This window comes from Etheostoma spectabile, unplaced genomic scaffold (genome assembly GCF_008692095.1).
Source record: "Etheostoma spectabile isolate EspeVRDwgs_2016 unplaced genomic scaffold, UIUC_Espe_1.0 scaffold280, whole genome shotgun sequence".
NCBI classification, from domain to species: Eukaryota; Metazoa; Chordata; class Actinopteri; order Perciformes; family Percidae; genus Etheostoma; species Etheostoma spectabile.
The window spans coordinates 1,261,572-1,269,383 of NW_022605578.1; the positions used below are offsets into that span (position 1 = coordinate 1,261,572).

The 7,812-nt window shown below is 40.4% G+C and overlaps 1 long non-coding RNA gene across 1 annotated transcript in view; it reads left to right on the forward strand.

The window, feature by feature from the left end:
- The window catches only part of LOC116685996 (uncharacterized), a 23,228-nt gene extending 15,783 nt beyond the window's left edge, over positions 1-7,445 (forward strand). The window contains exon 3 of the long non-coding RNA XR_004331112.1: positions 7,369-7,445. This is a non-coding gene — a long non-coding RNA (uncharacterized LOC116685996). The remainder of the gene's footprint in view (positions 1-7,368) is intronic.
- Positions 7,446-7,812: the final 367 nt, after the last annotated feature.

Here is a 7,812-nt window from a genome sequence, read left to right on the forward strand (position 1 = left end):
GGCCAAATTCTTCTCCACCCCCCCCACCCCCCCTTTCCCTTTTGTATGCCCAGCACCCTCCTCCACCTCCTCCTCTGTCTTTGTCCTCGTATTTTTCCCCCTGCTGGATCTCTGCTGGCTATTGTGTAACTGTCCAAGGTGCTGAAATGTTGCCGGCAACAAGGCCTCGTTCCAATTTAACGGCTGGGACCTATGTGCTCTGCGCAAAGGAGACAAGCAATTCTCTTTTTTGAGAGTTAGGTTGCAAAGTGGGGTGCTTTGTGCTGGTCTGTAGATACAATATGTTTAAAAAAAACAGGTTTGCCCAAGCTCGAGTGCATCGGGGGAGTCCCTGCATATTGCATGTTAGGTGGTTGTATTTGGTGGTCTCTGTGTTGGTGACGACATGGATTGGTTGCCCTGAGGGAGGATGACACAAGGGAGACAGTACCTTAAGTCAGGGTCCGCTTGCTCGCATTTTTCTGGAGCTCCCAACTACCTCTCACAGTCTTCCAAAGACATTTGGTCCCTTTGAAAACATTGTCTTCTGAAGACTGTGAATGCAGCTTAAGGCTCTCCAGATATATTTGCAGGTATACGGGTTTGCCATTGATGAGAGGATTTGCTTTTTCGCTGTTCCATGTAAGCTAAATTTAGCTGTTAATGAGGCATCTAGTGTTTTGTTAGTTAATATTTAAAATATAACTCTATTACTAATTCCAGCTTCTTTTTTAAATAACCTCAGCCATCATTTCTATTGGTTATGACATCATTGTCAGTCATTTGATTGCTGACATCTGGGGACAAAGTCTGACGTGTCAAACAGCAACGTTTGATTTTGTCCCCCAGCTTCAAGCAGCTTTTCCACTTCCTTTGTGCAATCCATGAAAATTAGCACATTTCATCATACATTTTTGCATTCGTTCTTTTTGCAAGTGTGCTTTATGATGCCCATTTCACTCAATTGAACACACTAAACAGTGACACTTGTAAGACATAGGGAGACAGCAAATGCAAAAATTAAACTCAGTCTTTAACTGATGTTAACAACAGAAAGTTTGGGTACGTTCTTCGTCTTTTAAATAAGATTGGTTAAACTTGTTTACAATTACAATGATGCCAAGTTGCTGCATTCCCGGATTTAAGCGATAATAAAGGCTTTCCTTTGTTATCACGTCTGCCGTCCTGGACTCCGCAGAAGGAACGTTCATATCCATCCATCTAGTAGGAATTGGGGCATTGACATCACAGAATCCCCACCGGTTCACAATCCTTTCATGATAGATTGTTTCAATAAACTAGTATTAGGCAGGAACCTCAGTTTCTCTCAGTAAGCAGAGTTTTGGGTAATATTGTTTGCTGCAAAATTGTGTTCCGGAGCGATCGAGCTGCAGCTCTGAACACCTGAAAAGACATTTTCCCTTTAATGTTGTTTTGCTGTTACCGCTGCATGAAACACCTCATTTACTCCAAATCCTCCACATTTTACAGTTTCCTTTTTTCTGTTTCCCTTCTTGCATCTACTTGTGGCCCTCTTAGTGCCATAACTTTTTTTTTTTTGCAAGACGTCGTATCTAGTTGCTTTCATCCATGCTTTTTCTGGTGCAAAGGCTCACGGGGAGCTGGGGAGATGCTGCGGTAAGCAAAGCTGTGAATGCTGTCATGTGGGCTTCCTTTTTAACAAGCTTCACCATTTCAGCTGCTCTGTGAATGGGAGGGGAGAAGAAAGAGAGTGTGAGGGGGAAAGAGAGGGAAGAAGAGAGGTCGGCAGAGAAGAACGGAAGGAGAGAGAGAGCGAGAGCCGTTCATTCCTCTTCTTTTCTGAAAATGGAGTGATTTTCCTTCCTTGAGCACAATAGGTCCTCTGTGTCTTTTTAGTGGCAGTGAAGGAAAGAGAGGGAGAGCTTGCATGCACGAGCCTGTGCGCACACACACATACACACACACTCACACACACACACACACACACACACACACACACACACACATAAACACACACACAGGGGATATAAGGGAGGGTTGGAACATGTGCAGCCTTGCAAACCAATGAGGAAGCTTTCTCCCCAGAACACTCTCCTCTCTTATCTTGCAGCACTGGGACTTGATGCGTTGTGTGTGTGTGTGTGTGCGTATGTGTGTGTGTGTGTGTGTGTGTGTGTGTGTGTGTGTGTGTGTGTGTGTTTGCGTGTGTGTCTATGTGCATGTATGTGTTTGCGTGCGTGTGTGTGCGTGTTGTGTGTGTGCATGTGTGAGTGAATGAGTAACTGAGTGATTGAATGACTTAGTGTATTTATATATTCATACTGTATGTGCACGCATCAATATCCCTGCAGAGATTCTCTTTTTTTCTACTTAGATAAGATTGAAATGTATTGCTAGCTATTTTGTGGATACTGCTACCTCTCTCACCCCTTCCCTCACACAGTCTCCTTTCTTTCTGTCCCTCTCTCTGAATGATTTAATAGAGGACTTTAAATTGGTATTCCTATAGTGCGGCTCAATATGTGGATAAGCGATTCAGAGATGACTTTGAAGCATAAGGGCTGTTGCTTTGAGCTGATTTAGAATAGTCGGCCTTTTCTGCATGTGTGTGTATGCATGTGTGCATGTTGCCGTTTTCTGACTTTTGTGCATAATGTTGCATTTAATGCCAGCTTTTCACACATACAATTTAATTGTTTTTGCCGCAGATTGCTGCAATCCATTTCCCACTGCTCACTGGTGTGTGTGTCTGTGTCTGTGTCTGTCTGTCTGTCAGTCTATGTGTGTGTGTGTGTGTGTGTGTGTGTGTGTGTGTGTGTGTGTGTGTGTGTGTGTGGTGTGTGTGTGTAGTGTATGCTTATTCCATCAGTCAATTTAGCCATTCCCCTTAACTCATTTTCAATTATATTCACGTCATCCTGACCTGTCATTTCCTATTTTGAGCTTTGTGTTTAATGTAAGCCACTGTGCACTCTGGAAGCAATTGTTTGATTTAGCTTTGCTTCTCCAACGTGGATATCACTATTGCGTCATATTTAGCAGAGGTGGATGGTGAGCAGGTGATTTATTTGACTTTTTTTTTACCATCAATGTGTAAAAGAGAGAAACGTTTGATCATTTTTTATAAACATTTAGAGCATCTAATAGACCCAGTTTGGCCTCTCAGCTGTGTCTGCAAATGAGAGGCAGACTGTCAGACCAAGACCATTGCTTCATTTGTCATTTCACTGCTGTTTCATTTAGTGGTCGGGGAACGGCAGTCTCTTCTTGTGGTTTTTGACAGTTTTGCTTTGAAGCACATTTTGTAGGGTTGCATTTGAGTCTATTTATTTTCTTAAATGTTTATGCTTGTCTTTAATTAAGCCGTTACGCACGGCCGGATTGACTTTTTGAGCCCGCATTGAACACAAGCTCCCCCCAGCCCGTATTAAGCCACAGCAACCGAGAAAAACAATCAGTGCTGTTTGCTTGATTTAACACAAATGTGTTGTGTACCATATTAGTAAAATATGAACTAATTGCTAAAACTCTCTTTAACAAGAGAGGGCACAAGATTACAAAACGTGTCATTACCCTTTAATAATTCTGCTTTGCCCGAAGGTTCTTAGATCTTTTTGATTCACCGTTTTAAAGATAACTCTTATATATATATATATATATATATATATATATATATATATATATATATATATATATATATATATATATTTTGTTTGTTTTCTGTTTAATTGCATATTAGGGAAACTGCATCACTGTTGCACAATTTTTCACACACAGAGAACCAGTGTGCTAGGCAGTGATGTTCCAGCATAGGTGCCTTCTGGGCGTACATAATGAAGCTGCCCTGTACAGAATAGTGAGCTGAGTACATAATGATTCACAGGAAGGTGGAAGTGAACATGTATCCTGGTGATCTGTAAATTGCTACAACTGATTGGAAATTACGCAACCTTCTATTAACACTTGAGTAAGACTAGAGCAACCTGATCAGCCAGGTTGCTCATCAGTGAAAAGACCTAGGTGACCCCTTTTAAAACTGCCATCTGGTGTGTGTATAAAATGCACGCATCCCACTTATGTGATATGATCAGCCATTTACACAGAGCTATCTGGCTGAGCAATGTGGCATGTCTGTGGATGATTTACTGTTTGAAAGAGAAATGGCAGCATAAACACTGCTTGGTCTAAGTGTCTTCAACAGACACTCAATGGCACATGCAATATTAGCTAAACGCAAGTCTGCTTCTGTAATTTAGAGTGAGAAATGCACTATGTCAAGCTTTCCCCTTGCACAACAGCAGACAGCGGAGCTGTCACAGTCAACCAAGCAGAGTGAGAGATAGCTGCTCTGGATCCCACGCATACTGCAGCGAGGTGGTTACATGTAATTAAAATGTAATTAACTCCTTTGCATGTAATTAGTGAGCCTGCTAAAATATAGATTTTTTGTGTGATTGCGCTCGATTGGATAATTGATTTACAGTCTTTTATGTATAGGCATCCATGCCAGTTGCTATCTCGTTGTACAGAGCTTTTTAGCCTGTTGTAGCTCATTGTTATTCAACTAACTCTCATTACCTTGGTTTCCAGCCAAAGCAGGCAGCTGTTTCCAGAAAGAAAGCTCTGATGAACAGCAAACAAGCCAAGTTAAGGCTAGCTGGTGATCAAAGTAGAGTATTTAGCAGCTAAAGAGACAGATATTTCCCTCTGGTGTTGGTGGAGACCAAAACAGAGCATACAAGAGACTGAATGCTAGATTTAAATTTGTCAGGTGGAAAGAATTACAACTCTCAAAGCTAAAGTTGCTCTGTGTCTGCTGTATCTGCAAACAGGCACGTGTTAGCTAATATGTTTGCCGGAACAACTACAACAATGGGACTAAGGTACCATAATATTCTCATTTTCATGTTCATACTCTCTGCCTCACCATAATTGCAGCTGGGGAATGGCAGTAATGGCACTGTAGCAGCACTTTATTGAATATTGTGACATCACAACCGTAAGTAAGTCCTGACGGCTCGAATAAAGGCCAGTACTACCGTATTGGTCCAAATATAAGATAAGAAAGAAAAAGTCTGAAAAAGTGGGGTCATCTTATAATCGGGGAATAGACTTTCATCTGTTCAAGTTGCGGGAAATAAAGGACGTCACCTGTTTCAACTGCCAATAGAGACGTCAGCTATTCACTACAGAAATAAAATGATCCATAATGCATTTTATTTTAATGTTACAAACAGCTGGAAAAGCAAGGCCCGAAAGCAAGTACCGTTATATGGTGGAGAAAGATCGAGAGAACCAGTGACGTTAAAACAAAGCCGTGAATCAGAGAAATAAAACTGTAGCAAGCATCTCTAACACTTTCACTAACATTATCCACATTCATATTTAAATGCAACCAATTATATATCCAGCAAAAAAAAAAAAAACGCAAACAGCCAGAGAAAATCTTGCTGGGGACCTCAAAGCGTCCGCTTCCATGAGACTGACAGTAGAGTGTGTGTTTAAGTGACAGGAAAACAGAAGGATGGGAGGCCCATTACTAGAGCAGTCACTCAGCTGAATTTACCGCTAATTTAAATGTGACACTTTCATCTAAAAAGATATTGAAAATGTATGTTAATATGTTATTATTATGTTATTCAAAAGATGTTAAAAACAACAGCCTACCATTCAATGTCTTTTTATTAGAATTATTTTTAAATAAAAAATTTTTTTTTGTGAAAACAATATTTGGCTTTTATAAAGTTATTTTTTTTCCAAAAATGAGTCTTGAAAAGGGGGGGGGGTTGTCTTATAATCAGGGTAATCTTAATCTTGTTCAGGGCAGTTTGTTTAATAAACATAATTAGCTAGCTTAGGTAAAATAAAGAAACAAATATTTTTTATTGAAAACAATACTAATAACCCACCCCCAAACAAAGGGAAAAAAGAAAGAAAATAAGTCAAAAAAAATATATTATTTTGGCATTTTCACATGATAAAGGCTACAGACAAACAGGAGAATGACAATTTTTTATTATTTTGTGTCTGCCATTTCTGTTCTTTACATAACCGAACACTTTCAACAGTCTCAGTGATTCCCGAGAGAGAGAGAGAGAGAGAGAGAGAGAGAGAGAGAGAGAGAGAGAGATGACAGAGATACATTTTGTTAATATAACCCTAACTCTAACCCTTTGACTAACAACATTCTCTCCTGAGTAAGCCCTTACATGGCGAAATGCAAAGAGCTCTACTTTAAGTTCTTTTACAACCTTTTTATGGGATCTTTTTAACGTGGATTTGAACCCTTTTTTTAAAGCAGTGACTTCTTTTAATCTCACAGGAGGATTTTAACCTGCAGCTGCTCATTTTATTGGATTGTTTTAACAAACCAGCCAGCCAGGAAACCTAAGGGCTGAGTCAGCTGAACTTATTGAAGACTGCAAAACTCACTACCTATACAGGATGGCTTTTTATCAACATTTAGTCTGTCTTTTTATCGTTGTTTAATAACTTGAAGACTGTGTGGACCCAGGGGTTACCCAGAGAGGGCCCCTTTCTTTTGGGCAACGGCCTAAACAGCCACAAGGCCCTCAGATCGGTGAGTTTGAAGTTTTTTTAACCTCACTGTAACCTTTAAGTCCACAGCTTTAAAGAGCCTACCTTCCTTTTATTTTTCTCTGAACTTTCTTAATCCCCCTCTCTTTTTATTCCTCTGTATTTTCTTTTACTAAAGGTTTATTGGACATAGTGGACTAAGTGAACATGCTTTTTTTAAATAATTTGAACCATTTTTATCCACAGGTGGTCTCTTTCTTCTTACCTGTCAACCATTTTCCATGTTCTGTGGAGGTGTTTTTGTCGGCTGGGACTGTCCTGCAGTTTTGTGCCGATGATGCCAATAACAGGTTAACACCGATAGCGTTGGCCTCGGTGGGTGGGGCCTAGGGGATGGCAAACTATCGCTCCTCTTCTGCCCCTCCCCCAGGGGCCAACAGCCAGCCTCCAAACGTTACAGTTCACCATAATTAGCTCCACACCAAAACATATTTCAAACTTCTACAGGCCATCATAAATCATAAATAAAACACTACACATAGGCCCCTTCCCTCAGGGAATGATGAGACAAATGAATAGGCTCACATCCTTCATCAACTATCTAACTAACCTCACCTAACTATAATACATTAAAACTGGTTAAACTCAACACAGACACATGGATGCACAACAACATGAACATACTTAGGGACCACTACGACACAGTCATTTGCTACACAACTGCAGGATTATGAAAAGTCTTCCTTTCCTCCTTTTCACTAGGCCCTGTTCCCAAAATGAATACTGTTTTGTGTCTAATTAATCCTTAATGTCAGTGTAATGTTGTAGGTTATTATTTTACTTTATTTGTTACTTCATTATTTGACATAGGCCTGCTCGCAAGTTGTTTTTTTGCAGAATGGTAAGGGTTAGACTCATGAATATTCATTAGGGAACTCAACCCTGAACTACTTGTTGCCTGCTCTGGTTGGGTTAGGTAAGAGGATGGGGATTGGTTATGGTTAGGTCGTCCCCTACCATCCTGCAAAAAAAAAAAACGTATTGCCTGTTAAGCAGGTTTTATGGGTTCATAGCAACTCATTTATCAACCTAACGTAGAAACCAACGCCGATATGAGCGCAAAAATCCTATTAAGACAGGCTTCATGTGGGATTCATGAAGCGTTTGTATCACACAAATGGTCGTACATTGATAAACGCAGCGCCTGGTAACAATCTTAATTTAAATATCACGCCCCAATATATTCCATGGCCAGACACAATCCGGCTAAGAAGCGGCACACCTCAGAGGTGGAGATCGAAACCCTGACATCTC